Here is a 14,819-nt window from a genome sequence, read left to right as displayed (position 1 = left end):
ACTAAAGCAGAAATATTTTGATGTAGCGAGTGATTTTTAGCAAATATAGATCCCATAAACATTGAAGTTTAGGTGATGACAGATAATCATTTTTCACTTGTGATTTTTAAAAAAACAACAGCTGACATTTAGCTCCTCTACAGGGTTGCATCAAAACAGTTTGTTAAAATATGTCAAAGTCAAATATATAAAAGATCTGTTATATTAATATCTGAAGATAAAAGAGCTGTCCACTGAGTGGATCTCCAGGTGGCAATTTCCCGTATTATTAATTACACATTAACTACCTGTCTCCTCGAAACAGACATCATGTTAAACAATATTTTTCAAAAGCATTCTCTACTCTATATTTGTCAGGTTAAACTCCCTCATCCTCAGGAAGCACACAGTCAGGGACTTCACACTGCAAATTGTGCACACAGGAATGTTTGTTTAATAGACTTGGCTGCTTACTGCAAGACGGCTGCATCCTTGAGTGGGAGGAAAATTACTAAATATCTCGTATGTGAAATGGCCCAAAACACACTTGAGGTAAGCATGGAAGTCCCCATCACAGACATCAAATATCTGGTCTCAGCGCCTATTACTGTCCTCTTTTCTCCACACACAGGCTCCCCCCACAGGGTGACAAAGGTACTGTGTTACTGGACAGCATACAAGGACAAAAGACAAGGACAACCTCCTTTGATCCTTAAACAGAAATTTCAGTTTGCTGGAAAATAAAATACAAATTTCAGTAGGATAATAACATTAAGCTGCATTTCTCTTTAGGGATGTGGACTTAACCAACTCAGAAAATAGTACAAACAGCAACAATGGCATTTTGTAGACTATATTTTTCTTCATCTTGGGAATGGTGGAAACATTTTAAGTTTTTAAGAGGGGGTCAACACATTACACCTTTGGAGAGACAACTTGATCCCCCTATTTCAGCAACCTAATAAATAACTACAATATTAGTGTTTCTTGACAGGGAAGTTTCATTTGATTTCTAGTTATATGTAGAACAGAGGACTAGGGCACTCGACCGATCACAGTCTGACTGTTTTTTGAAAATACTGCACCTGTTACCCGGCAGCCGATGAACTGCTGTTCACATGATGACCATGGTACAGTGCCAGTTACAATTTTACAACTAACTATGGTCATAAGCATATACTGTATCTGTAATTCTATGCCAAAATACTTGAGATGCACTTATATTATTTGTATTATTACATTTATTAATTTGTTCAAGTCTTATGATTTATAAAAATGTCAACAAAAAAAAAAAACAGTAAAGCATGTGCCCCTTATTTTGCATTGTCTTATCTCTAATCCTGTAAATGCTGTTTAGGAGGTTTAGGAATAAGTATTAGAGTGCACAGCACCAGTGTTTACTAAGACTGATACAATTCAGAAGATTAGTTTCAACTGTGAGTATCTTCATCCACTGATCAGTGAGAAAAAAAGCTTTATTTAGAAATAGCAAGAGTCCTGCAGCCTGCAGGATCCAAACCCATTGCCATAGCAACAGGTAGTCAACATTTGAGCGTGAAATATTTTCCCACATCTTAATGTTCGGTTCTCGCTCACTCTCCATGGCACCCTGTGCCCTTTAAATTTCATTATAATACATAGAGTAAAAACAACAGCAAATGAATGCAGGATTGAAATTCAGCCACATAATAAAAGACAAGTCAATCATATGCAGAACTCACACAGAATCACCAGATATCATGATCTTAAAAATGATCGGTTTTGTGGTCATAGTGGTTTATCTACTCCAGAGCAGAGCCGCTGTCACAGTAGTTGTGAAAGGGCAGGACAGTGTTGAGGTTGCTGACTCTTGATGTTCACTGGGGAGGGAGGGACTCGCTCACACTAATCTACAGGACATTCTCACATGGTGGGCGGCCTCCCGCAGGGACCCTGATGTGGGTGTGGGGCACAGAGCGTGTACAGTTCTGACCACTAAATGATTGACAGCTGCATGCTCAGTTAATTGTATGGTCTATCATGTGTATCACTTTATTCTTTCAGTATTTTATATAATTAGAAATACACCAGCAAAGCTTCTAATTAATGTAATTTAGTACGGCTAAACATATTGACAAAAACAAAATGCCACAATGCCATGTAAAAGTACTGAAAATTGAAAGGATGATTCACATGAGTCAAACAGAATTGGTCAATTTTGAATTCATCATAGTTTCACCTACTTAAATTCACCTAATGCCTCTCAACCCAGTTGAATGATTTTCTTATTAACCCCACCCATGCAAAATCTGTAAGTGGTGATGTCATAAATTAGGGGTGTAATACAATTATAAGGTTCATCAGACAATGTGTGTTGTGTTCTATCCACAATCAGCTGGTGAACAAGCACTTACATAGGTCTCTCATTTTAGTTATAGTCAACTAAATTCATTTTGTATTGCAGCATGGATGACAGATGTTATGCCTGTTTGAAGCAGGCAAACTTTTTCATATAGTAAATCTATTACTGCTTTGTTAGAGGGAATCAAAAGCCACATAGTGCATTGATGAAGTTAATCTTGGATCAATGTTACTCTGAGCTCAGGGTTAGAAAAGTTAAAAGCGTTGAGACTGTGGACCCCAGACACTCCAGACTGTAAAGCTCCAATAAAAGCAAGAACAATATAGACTCTACGCATTACCATGTTAATCTGAATGAAATGTCTTGTTAGACACAGCCAAAAAGAATGAAAGTTAACCTGATGGATAATGTGAGAAAATTATGAAGAAGATTTATAAATAATGGGTAATAGATATATAATAGATAAATTACAGTTTGGGGACTATGTAATAAAGGCATTATATTAAAATCTGATGTGAAGCAAGTGCGTTGTGCCCTTGTTGCTTCCTATATACTTTAACGTCCAGTATAATATACTATGGTGCCCAAACATTGTACATCTCTTTTGAAAAATGTGAAAGTTCTTCATACACATATACACAGAGAATAAACAGTGTAACTCCTTTGCTGTACAATATCTAAGTTCTCCAACTACAAACAGTTATATTTTTGGATTGTCTGTCCTGACCTCAAGCTGAAGATAAAAGTTACATTACATAATACAGATGTCAGAGAAACCAGTAGTTTGGACTACTGTTGTGTGCTATATGTTTACTCATAATCCAAATGTGAAACACACAGCTAATTCATCCAAAAAGAAATTTTAAGCAATTTGCTTAATTTTAGAAACAGATTAGAAAAGCAGCAGAATATTAAAATTAGTATATTTACCAGAAACCCCAATAGAGTTCTCACAGCCACTGTGGCAGTGTGTTTCAACTGTTGGAAATTTGCAAGTTGTGTCATTTCAGCTGCTGAAAGTTGAAAAAGATTTGGACTGGCTTCATTATCTCTGCAGTTTCCAAGATGTACACTATCAGTGCTTCTCTGTAAATATTTTCTTATCTAGGCATTACATTTTAAATATATGTTTATGAGTACCATACATCACTCACAGAATTTCTTCTATGTTCAATCATTCGTTGATCTGACTACTATACTTTAGACTTTATTTTTTTACTTTAAAACTTCTTATGTGACAGGTATAAAACTTACATATTACATTAAACCCTGACAATTAATCAAAATGTCATCCAGCATGACAACCTTGACATTTTGTTAAATTTATATTCAAATCATTTAATGCATAGATACCATCAAGAAACTAAACATTTGTACTGAGGGACAAGTCAAGCAATTCTTTCCAACACTAATGAAAAAAAAACACAGCATGAAATAAATTATCTGGATCAAATTGATTTAAGACTTAGTCAAAGAAAATGTGACTACACTTTGCATTCTTGTACTAGGGGAATACCCATTGGTGTAGCTGCGATAGTGAATCACACACTGAGCAGTGTGGGAGAAGCAGAAACTGACAGAGATGTAAACATTGAAAGCGTCAAGCGTTTACTATTTTACATGTTTAGCAGAAAAGAATAAGAAAATTCTGAAGCAAAAATGTGTTGAAGTCTTTCAACTGGAGAGAATTAATATACTGTAAATTATAATAGACCAAGAGCCAGTGAGCAGTGAACAGGAGTGGGAGAGAGGGCAGTGAGCAGGGTTAGGCTTAGGGGGCCTGAGTTGAAGACACCACAACAGCAAACGTGTGCCTTGGTAAGTGGTCTATGGAAAAGTCCCTACAAGCTGTTGTATAATCGACCCTGACCTCTGATCTGCCTGTGAAGAGAAGTAATGGAAAACAGCATCGTGGTTTTAAGCATAAAAAGTCTCATACCAAGAAGTGATAAAAAATATATTGTCCATCGTTAGTTTTCTATATGTTAAAGAAACAAAAACAATTTATTGTTTTTTCTGCTCTGTTTAAATGTAGGGGCCATTTACCCCTTTAGATACCAGACCACATCTAATGTGAGTCCAGATGTGGTGCTTCGGACACTCGATCCTACTGTGCCTGCTGTTCATCGTAGCCCAGCTTTGCCTTCATGTTTTAGTGTCTCTATCTCACACTCTGACTCAGACAAACGCAGAAAGGATCCCAAACAACCTACACGTTATGAGCAATGAATAATTCTGAAAATCTGGAAAAAGCTATGCAGCAGATCTTTTTCTGTGGGTCACGTAATAGCCTGACACTCAAACTGCCGATATGCAAAACAACAACTTTGTCTCTGTTCTCAGTGAAGCACAAGCAAGGTGATCCAGAGCAACTATTTTATCATAATACAGATAATAGATTTGATAGCAGTGTTATTACTTTCATGAAATTCTTGAAAATTATAACTGATGGGACATTGATGCATTTCCCGTGGGTCTGAAAGTGGCAAACAAAAACGACTGCAGGCATCACCAAGGTAAACTTAATCAATATTTGAAATGCAGTTTGATATTAAACATGAATTGTTAACTTCTGTAGGCCTTAGAGGAGAAGATGAGCAATGTGTTTGTATAATGTGTCTACATAACTTCCACTAGGAATCCTCTGACAAGAGCCAATAGGTAGGAGTCTGTGAGGAGGAGGTGGGTGGGTGCAGGGGTGCGGTTTCACCAGGAATACCCACTTGCCCAACAACCCTTCTACTTCTCTGTGTGGGTGAGTGCTTCCCTTTGTCAGCAAGAGTTACTCATGCACCTACTTGTATATCCACCACTTCCCTCCCCCTCCCTTGCACACCCTGTAAACCCACACCTACGACAATCAGCACCCACGTCCTTCTAATGCAGTTCTGAGAGCATCATTCTCCCTTTTACTTGCAGTCAGGCTAACAGACGGGGAGAGAGAGCATGACAGATGGTGTTCACAGCTCTATTTCTGAGGCTGGACTTGTACCGCCACAGCCACCCCTCCCCCCCTCGCCTATTCCACTCAAGCCAAGTGCTTATGACTGCCTCCTCATCTTCGCCTCAGTAATCAGCCCATTCATTTGCAGGGTTATTGTGAATTAAAAGTCTATGTCTCACAAGGAACCTACCAGTTTACAGGTTAAACATAGTTTTTCTTGCAGAGTGGAAGAGAGAATCACATTACTGCTTGACTGGGGGACTTGGTTATGTCGATGAAGGAAACACATTAAATTTCTCTTCATAACAACCTTATTTCTTCTATTCTAATAATGCTGGAAATAGAATATTTCAGGGTAATCTGCAACTTCCGCACATAAAATGACACGGTTGAAAAGATTTCCTTGTATGACAGCCTTTTTAATTTATACAGTTAAATTAAATTAGTTAATTAACACAGTCGGCAACAATTATCTGGGCTGCGACTCAGCCTTCAACCATCAGTCTCTCATTGAGCCTGACATATATATATATGGTCGTCCAGCCGGTGCACCACACCTGTGCTGCCCCCCATAAAACTGCAGCACAATGTCTGCGCTGACCTCCAGAAGAGGCTGGAGCCAGACATAATTAAGCAAGTTGACACATTGCTGTGGATTTGGCGGTCAGACAGAAGCCAGACATTGAGCGAGGAATTCCACAGCCACACTCTGTGAGCTCCTGCGACTATTTAGCTCTTGCAGCCACCAGGCGTAGACCACTTACGATTAACTGCTGGTCTGTAATGCTCCCTCCGAACGCAGTCTCTCTCCTCCTTTGAGCGGGTCCCTGAAGTCTCCCAACTTTGCTCTATCTTTTCCAGGTGGCCCTCAAAGATCTCAGAAGAACTACAGTCAACTTCTGTCGGGTTCAACATGAGCTGTTATGCTGGAGTGAAGTGTGCATAGCTCAGTGACTCACCACTGATGCCTGCTGCAGACGAGCATGCGTCCTTGTCATGGCCCACAAGGGTCACCTGGGCATCATGTAATCGAACCGATGGCGGCCAAGGCATCGTTGTGGACAGAAGCTGCATGGTCACAGACCTCCTAGAGTTTCTTTTTACATATTTGAATGGCTTTAGAGCTAACAGATGGCTCCATCTTTTCAAATGCACTGCAAACCCAAGGTACACCATATTTTTACTGAAACCTCCCTGTTGCTCGTCAAAAGCTGGTCAGTGCAGGTCACAGTTAGCTGGGACCAGGTATGCCAATGCCAACCGTCATTTTATAGTGAACAAGTTTTACTTCCTGGCTGAGCAGCTGGTAGATGGTCATGATTCATGATGCTGCTGTTTATGACAGTAAAATCATATGGGAGGTATGTTTTATTTTATTTTTTCCTGTTTTGCAAACGTAGTTGCTCCCCCCTCTGCCGCCAATATCACAAAACAGAAAATACAAGAATAGCAATAAATTAAACTTCAATGAATCAGTGAATGCATAAAATAAAGAACACTGCATTGGTTAAATTCAAATTTTCAATAAAATATAACAGTAAATTTTTTATTATATTAATAAAAATAATAAACATGTTCTAATTTGAAATAAAAGAATAATACAAAATAAACAGCTAAATACAAACTACTACAAGCACACAAAATGATAATAATGTCCCTATAAATCAACCACTAGCATGATAATTACCTTATTTACAGGTATTTGAGCCTGTAAAAACTTGATGGGCTTGACTCTGGGATAAATGGTTGGTAGAGGATCCTAACAGTGATCAGCTGAGCAGAGCGCATTGGCTGAGCAGGACAGGGTGAAAGCCAGTGGAGGAGTCACCCGTGATCTGCTTCAGTGCATCAACAAATTAACCCACTTAACAATAGCCTGCTGGACTAATGGCTTTAGTAAAGAAACTCATTTGGCTTTGGTAATGAACTGAGTTGGAAACATAAACAGTCCAGTTATTAAGTGAACTCCAGCCATCACTGACATCACCCGACACACTGTGATGTACCAAGCCTACACGCCTTTGGTCATGCTCATTAGTAAGAAAGCACACTATTACTCAAATCACTGGCTTAAGAAACTAGCCACCCAAACTCATTATCACATCCATCTATTCAGTCCAATTTGCATACATTACAAAGTGGCCGTGTCGGGTTGGTCATCTCATTCTCACGGAGCAGATTGGGCCTAACAGGCCAGAGTACAGGCCAAAGTGAGAGCGTTTTAATAAGCTAATTTCATCCAACCTGGGTGCTGCTTCCCTTGTAGCTACTGTGTGTGTGTGTGTGTGTGTGTGTGTGTACGTGTGTGTGTGCGTGCGTGTTTGTGAGTATGGGTGCTGATGAGTCTGTACTTTTAGTACTGTTGAGGGAAGCCCAAGCCTGAGTTCCCAAGGTAACAGTCAGTTTGAGTGGGGGCTGGCTGACTCATTTGAAGGGAATCCTGGAACCTGAACAAGGCTGCCCACTCGCCCCACCCCCAGCTTCATCAGCACAAGCAAACAAGGCGCTGACATGTCCCCATATAGGGCTTCCCACTGACGGGGGTGGCACTGGAAAATCCCAGCCTGAGCTTGCCTACAAGTAGCATCAGAAGACACGCACACACAAACATGAGGCCTCCATGGGAGAGTAAATGGATAGATTATAATAGAGCGGTATGCCTACAAATACATCCAGGCACGTGCTGGATTTTGATTAACACATGAAGGGACGGGGGAGATGTAAGGGGGTGGGAGAGGAAGAGGAAGATTAAGCTTATTAAACAGTCAAAGGCACAGAATTAAAATAGTTTTTGAGGTGTGAACAGTGACACAAAATAAATGAGTATTCAAACCTTGTGGGCCCCGGCGTGGAGGAGGAGGAGAAAAAGAAGTGAGAGGGAGAGGAGGAGGATGAAGAAGGAGTAGGAGTAGGTGGACAAGAGAACGAACTCTTTGCCCACACAATTAATTTAATTATTAAGAAATTAAAAGAGATCAACAGGCGTGTAATTGACCACTTAATTAGTTCAAGGTTAGCCGGTTCTTTTGACTTTGGAAGGACGGTGAGCCGGCGTGCAGTAAGGTGGCAGGATTTTGGTGAACTATCCTGAAATTTACAATAATTAATAAACTGATAAATAGCTAGAAGTGTTTCCACAGAGGTGTGGCACAGTTTCCCCAATGAATAATAATAATAATAGTTTTAAGTACCATTAATCCAACATTGTGTTATTCATAGAAAACCAAGGCAACACACTATTTAAAAGTCAGAATAATAATTTTTAGAAACAGTCAAATTTGGCCATCAAACAAAAACTGTACATGTAATGCTCGCTGTTGAGAGTAGCCATTTGCTTCTGTCCACTGTTATATCTGTTGATAACTCTATAGTTCATTCAGTGTCTTTAGTCATTAACAACTGAGAGCTGGTACAAAGGGATTTAAGAGGCAGCATTACTGTTTTGAATCGCTGGATGTTTAATTCTTCTATTATAATTGAGGTAGGAGCGAGACAGAGGTTATGGTAACTGCTGGAAACCTGTCCCACTTCACAGAAAGGTTAATGAACCTTACAAGTCCTATGGGAGATGGAGTATGCTGTTAATTTGACAAACGTGGGAAATAAATGCTTTTATGCTTTTATTGACGGTGACCAATAGCGGCCTTTGCTGGAATGAAAGGTTTTAGTCTTTTGGGTGCTTTGCTATGAGGCAAAACAATAATGTGGAATGCATTTGTTGGAAGAAACTAAGTACATAATTGTTTGAATAGCAATTTCAGGCCAAAAAGCATCTTCATTATTAATTCCTACTTTTGGGGAACATATACTGTGTAAAATGTACAGTAACCTAATTCATGTTATGAAACAACTTTATTCTGAATACATTTGTGGGAATGAGGAATTTTAAAAAGGTGTGTTTTAAAATCTACATATTTTCACATTCCATTTTGTGCACCCTTGGTCTGGGTTTCATTTTAACAGGGCACCAAGGGTTTAATACACTGACAGGTGGAGAGGAACATGAGTAACAGTGTCAGCGAGGGAATCGTTGCAAAAGGTGGCGATGATGGATCTGATCAGGACAGTGGTTTTAGGCACAGGACCAGCAACGTATACAGTGTGCATGATTAAGAGATTAAATGGATAATCTCCTTCCCTTTCAAAGAGCTTGACGGAGGCAGAAATCTGGTTTCACAAAGGTAGACTTTAACTACAGCTTAGATCTAACCAACAGTCAGAGTTCAGACAGACATCCAACTGGGTGGTTTTCAACAATCTTAGGTAAAACAAATTTTCTGTGTTTGAGTAAATCCGAGTAAATTGCAACTCTTGTAAATTAAAAACATGGAAATCCTTATGGAAGAATTCAACAAATCAGAGGGCAGTTTGCAGCAACACATGTACTTTTCAAGTATCTGCAACAACTCCCATTTTTCTCAGCATGTGATATTAACGGTAACTTTACCACAAAATCCTTGTACCAAAATTTTTCACTGAATTGGGAAACTACCAGTTCCCTGATCTTCTGACACTATAGTTAAGAGATGAAGTTTCCATCATCTCAAGGAGTGATGGAGTGTAACTAAGTGCATTTACTCAATTACTGTACTTATATGTAATTTTCAGGTCTGTGTGTTTTCCTACTTTTTTTCATTTTCTGATAATTCAAATTTGTACTCCACTAAATTTCAGAGGGCATTGTACTGTACATTGTACTACTTTGTTTTCTACACTAGATTTATTTTTCAGCTATTGTTACTAGTTAGTTTCAGATTAAGAGTCTTCAAAGAAACATATAATCAATTATAAATGATGATGTATTATCAGTATATAACAGTATATAAAGTCGTTGAAATAAATCCAACCTGACCAGGTGCAACATTAAAATGCTCCTTACATGTGAATGTACCTGTGGTAATAATATATCTTAATATTGTATAATACATAAAGTGGGGACCAAAAGTCTGAGACCACTTGGGAAATAATAGAACTCTGCTGCATAAACAATACTTTTACTTTTGATACTTAAAAGTGCAGTTTGTTGATTAGGTGATATTATACTTTTATTTTACTTTGAATACAGGCTTTTTACTCGTAATGGAGTATTGTTAAATTGTCGTATTGCTACTTTTAATTAAGTAAAACATTTGAATACATCTTTTCACCACTAATTAAAACTCTATCATTCATGTTAGGGAAAGAGTGTTTTTAGGGTAAAAAAGCGACCTATGTTGACTGTTTGTGGAAGGGCACAAACACCAGATGAATTCAAACACTCTTTTAACACTTGGTTCTTATTCTTTCTATATAACGGCTACACAAACATGCGGCTTTTCATGCAGCTTGATCAAATCCTGAATGCTGTCCTTTTTCCGGAGAGGACAGTCTGTAATTTGTCAGCAGGTGCAATTTCTACAATCAGCACATTTTTTAAAGCTTAATATGAGTCTTAATTTTTGAGTAGCTGTCTAACTGGCATCAGACTAGTCTAGGAGTGAACACTGTCCTGACCTTATAGACCAGTATAACGTATCTTTGTGAAACTGGCCCCAGTCTTGTTCTTTTTGATACCCCCTCTCGACCGAGCCAACTCGCTCTCTCTGTCTCTCACTCTTTCTTTCTTCCAGCGATACTATGGGCACTATTTCCTGTGCCTGTGTGCGCACAATGTTTGCCAGAGGAACACATAAGAATCCGTGCTCCACAATCCCTCTTAACCTTTGACCTTGACTTATTGTTACCTGTGAGCAGCACTGTGGCAAACATGTTGTACAACTACTGTACAGCCCTGCAAGCTGTTTGTGTTCTGCAAGTATGGAGGGCAGGGGAGGAGGGAAGGAAGAGAGGGAGCTATTTAATCCCCCCCAAAGGAACTCCCCTCTCAACCCGTATCGTGAACTCGCAGGCAAATCGCGTTGCTGGAAGGCACACCACACACACACTGCTGTCTTTTTAATTTCATCAGCTGAAAGAAATCTATACAGTGCTTTGGAATCCGACTGAGCTGCGGAGAGAAGTGAACTATACAGCACCCTGGAATGTAAACAGGTTTCACACCAACTGTAGCATAAAAATATCACATTGTAACAAACCTCTTGGCTATGATAATGGTCAATAGTACAGATCAGAGGTCTTAGTAGATTTTATGGTTGTTAGTCCTACAGCATATCAATAAGAACAAGTTGAACAAATCCAGAGAACAATTCAGAGGAAATTATTCAAGTGTATCATGGACAGAATATTGGCATCTGCTGAACATATTGTATTGACAGTGGCTTTTCGTTTGCCATTCTGAAAAGCATTATCTCCTGAGAATATTAGGAACGCTGTCATTAAATCCCATGCTGCTTGGTTAGGAAAAGATATGGGGTGTAATCTGCACAGAATGGACTCATCCTCCTGTACAATGTTTGTTATTGTCAAGTACTGAAAAAAACAGGCAGAATATTTATTTAATATCAGTAAAACAGAGCCAGACTCTTGTTCTACGATTTCCATCGACATCGACAGATAATTGTCAAACCTCCATCACTAAGCCTTGGTAACTCTCATGTGCTCAGTTTTTTTGTTTCTTTTTATATTCACGGTAGATTCCAGCTTCACCCAGTGATGTTTATTTTATTATACACGATGTGAGCTGTCACACCAGTTCTAAGTATTTGTTCATCATACAATATACACGATGCTGCAGTTTTCTAATCTTATAGTTTAGTATAACTTTTGGAATACAAACAATAATAATCAGTATGTAGAGTTAGACAGGCCACTATAATATCTGCCAGCTTTGCATTCATAGCTGTCACACTTAATTATCATGCCAAAATACAAGAAAATACATTGGCTGCAGGAGGTCTTTTGTGAAGTCTTTGTTTTTGTGTACAATTAACTGGCAAGCATGCTATATACTTAAGTAAGGGCTATTTTAGGTGAGCATAATTGTTAGTGAGTTGTTTTTATCAGCATGCCTCACTCCCCTTTACCGTACCCTATCAGGAGTCACCCCCTATGAGGAAGCGTTTTCCACAGCCGCAGCCCCAGTAACCCCCCACTAACCCTGACATTTGTTCATTTATCCGCCCCTCTTTCCCTCCTTCTGGTTTCCATGTCTGCTTGCCCCCCCCCCATGTCTGTCAAGATTGACCAAGGGAACAGGTAGGCAGACTCCAGCAAGCCCCCCCACCTGTACCCAGAAACGCACAAATTCGCACGTGGGGCAGACTGCCAGAGATCCTGCTTTACTGACTGAAGTGAAGGGGAGGGGGGAGGGTGGGGGGGGGGGGTATGACAAAGACGACAGCTTGTGTGGGGGAACATTGTCTGCGGCTGCGACTAGAAATCTTTTCAGGAAAAACAGGATTTTATACACAATGGTCGTGGGTGTGAAGAAAGGGGGCACATATTAAAAGAAGCGCCTTTATGTGTGCACAGCTACTGGTTTTTAAACTGCATTTGCATGGAGAAGGTCCAATATGTTCTTTTTTTTCCCTACCAGGCTATAGTGTGACAGACTGGATCAAAGAGGGCTTTCCAGGTTGTCCTTGTTTTCTTGGAGAGTAATCGTGATATATCCAGGACAGTGTGCAGGGTAGAAATTAAGGTAGCACACCGACACATAGTAGGCCTACTTCTTTAAATAAAACAAATGTGTAAGAGATGTAATATGAATTTCTTTCTGCCTGAGAAAGTCTCTCAACCCTTGTGGTACAATCAATAGGAATTTAGTTTCCTAGAAAAAGCTATTGGGCAACATGTAAAAACTGTAATTTATGGATGGTTATTCCCTCGCTGTCCAAAAAGCATTCACGACTCAGATAGGAAACCATAGCAGTTCACGTTCTTCATGCAGTGAAACCTGCTCAATCATCTCACCACGGCAACCACAGCAGGGAGGTCAGTTGTTATAGAGATGGCAAGAGGCTTGGTAGGTTATCAGCTACAGTATTGAACAAGTGTGTGTGTGTGTGTGTGTGTGTGTGTGTGTGTGTGTGTGTGTGTGTGTGTGTGTGTGTGTGTGTTTGTTTTATCTGGACGGGGGATGGAGCTGACAATTGAGCGGAGGATTCTTATGTAATTCTCCCTTTAGGTGGCGGAGAACAGTGAGAGCAGCAGCCCACACTGAAGAAGAACCTGTTTGTTAATAAGCTGTAAGATATAAAATCGATAGGATTATTACAGGGTGTTTGCACACAAGACCAGGGAGGTCCAGATGTGTCAGAACAATAGGGGACAAAGCCGCAGTTACAGCAAGTTCAGGCACGAAGTTGGCACGTCACCCCACAAAGCACCGATTCCTGCTCTGCTAGCCTCTTTCAAACTCTCTCACACATACACACAAATCCCTGCACGCAGACAGCAGACAACATACAATCACACATGAAAGTGCAACTTTGAAAAAGGTCACACTCAAAAAGCTAAAAAAGAAAAAAAAGAAAGCTAAAAAAAAAACTACTAAACACCAGCATCCCAATCTGGCGGAGAGGCTGTGAGGAGAGTCTGATGGGGTTTAGTGAGGGAATGACTTCCAAAAGCTGAACTCCATGTAGTACCACCTCTGACATTTGTCTGGCTGTAGCTGACAGCAGGATGAGCACTGCTCTAAATGTTAAGCACCTCCAGCTGGGCTTCCATGTGAAGGACTATTGTTGCCTTGTACCAAGGGAGGTTTCGGTAGTTATGAAAAAAGATGAATGACCTGCATGTAAACTTTGTTGGGGTCAAACTAATTCAAACTGCAATATAAAATACCGTATCCAAGCTGTATACTGACTGGAATCTGGGAGGGTCTATCTTAAAACCTAAAACATTTTATTGAGTTCTGGGATGACTCTTGATCACGTAGCAGGTGCTCAGTTTACTTACTCCTCACATATACATTATTGACAACAATCTGTTCAAATTCTTTAAGGCACTTCACAAAAAAGTGTGAATGTGTTTATGCTGTCAGTTTAAGTTTAAACAAAGGATGACAACAGGTGCACAGAGTGGAGTTTAGATTAGATAAAGTTGCTTCATATGACTTGGAGCCAGGAGGCACTTCTGTGTAAAAGTTTGTGAAACCATAAACAAGCAAACTGTTAACCTGGGTTATGAGCATGTTTAGCAACTTTGGAGGGAAAAAAAAAAAATCACATTAAAAAGGAAAATTGTTCAATTCCTTTGCGCCCACCCCCTTGTCATAAGATATGGATGTCCCGTAAGGTTATTTGTGTTTGCTGGGAAATGAAGTGCTCAACTGGATTAAAAACATACTGCATATGTTTGGAAATCTGTTTCCCTGGGCGTATGAGTGGAGTGAGCGAGCGTGAAGCAGCAGCTTGCGTCTCCTCCAAGAGAGAGGGCAGACACTCTCATCATTAGCTGGGCTACAATGTGCTCCTCTACCTGCTCCAATCTGCACAGCCAGGCTCCACTCTGACGCCAGACAGATGTTCCCAGCACGAGGTGCAAAGTACCGAGAGGGGAAAAGAGAGTGAGCAGGAGAGAGGCAGAAGAATGGAAATATTCAGCAGCGTACACAATAAGAGTTTAATTATGAATAATACCAATGGCTCTTTGTTCTCACAATGAAGCTAG

At 39.9% G+C, this 14,819-nt stretch overlaps 1 protein-coding gene across 1 annotated transcript in view; it reads right to left on the bottom strand.

Moving 5' to 3' along the window:
• Positions 1-14,819, bottom strand: part of pebp4 (phosphatidylethanolamine binding protein 4) — a 50,654-nt gene that overhangs the window by 8,982 nt on the left and 26,853 nt on the right. The window lies entirely within an intron of this gene.

Source organism: Seriola lalandi, unplaced genomic scaffold (assembly GCF_002814215.2).
Source record: "Seriola lalandi dorsalis isolate HSWRI2012SDOR001 ecotype SW California unplaced genomic scaffold, Sedor1 jcf7180002054581, whole genome shotgun sequence".
Classification (NCBI taxonomy): Eukaryota; Metazoa; Chordata; class Actinopteri; order Carangiformes; family Carangidae; genus Seriola; species Seriola lalandi.
Note: the sequence above shows the minus strand (reverse complement) of the source record. Positions and strands in the feature narration are given on the sequence as shown.